This window comes from Branchiostoma belcheri, unplaced genomic scaffold (assembly GCF_001625305.1).
Source record: "Branchiostoma belcheri isolate BF01 breed outbred unplaced genomic scaffold, Haploidv18h27 scaffold298, whole genome shotgun sequence".
In the NCBI taxonomy this organism is placed as follows: Eukaryota; Metazoa; Chordata; class Leptocardii; order Amphioxiformes; family Branchiostomatidae; genus Branchiostoma; species Branchiostoma belcheri.
Window position 1 is genome coordinate 24,850 of NW_017803907.1, and position 1,156 is coordinate 26,005.

A 1,156-nucleotide genomic window follows, 5' to 3' on the forward strand; every position below is an offset into this window, starting at 1 on the left:
ATATATATATATATATATATATATATATATATATATATATATATTGTGGTGTTTTCACAACCTATTTCATATGAAAACATATATTGCTTACAACAAGTGCTGTTTCAAAAACCCCTATCGTTCCAATACATATATTGTTCACAAAAACTGGTATTTATATATATATTGTTTTGAAAAATGTACATATATATTCTTATTAAGCATATATGTTTTGCAATTGTATGTTTTTACTATAAATAATATTGTTTTGAAAAGTATATATATATATATATATATATTCTTGTTAAAAATATTTGTTTTACAATTGTATGTATTTGAAATATATATATCGTTTTTTTGACAGTGTTCCTGCTTCGTATTTTTAGACGTTATTATTGCGCTATTTTTTTAAGACGGTCTAGATACGACACCTCGCAAACTTTAACAAAACGTGTGCATAATGCAGAGTTTGACTAGGAAAGTCGTTGCCTTTCAGAAACAAATTAAAATTATGATGCCATGAATGTATAAAAAGGTGAAATCTCACTAGAGAACTTGTGAAATTTATCTTTTAAAGCTAAATCACTGAGCTAGTCATTAAACGTTACTTAGAAAAAAAATCAATCATAGCTGTCATTGTTGTATTGTATATTTTAACCTTGAAAATTGGTATCTTAGTATAACTTTGGCTTACATAACAAACCGTAAATCCGGGTCCTTTTTCTGCTGTAAAGTGTAGCTTTGAAAATTTCTTTTTCCCAGTTCAGGCACAGTACCACCAAAAGAAATAGCGCTACAAGAAACATTCGGGTGAAAGTAAGCCATTTCATGATCAGTCCCTTAAAGCTCGTCTGAAAAAAAAAACACAAAGCAAAACTTTTTAGTATGTTGCATATGCTTCATATCCATTTTCATATGACTGTTAAACATGAACATCCACCACAATTATGCAAATGCACATAACGTGCACTACCAATCGGGGCTAAACAATATACTCAATTTATGTTTATGTTACTACCAAAGAACTGAGAAAGTTTCTATCTAACAAATAAGGTTTATAAGTTGTCTAGGTCTTCAAGTTTTATTTGTGCCTAAAATCAATTTTATCCGTGGAAGGGGCAACAACTTACTTTTTGTTTCACATTCTAACTTGTCAAAACATGATAACTAATTACAC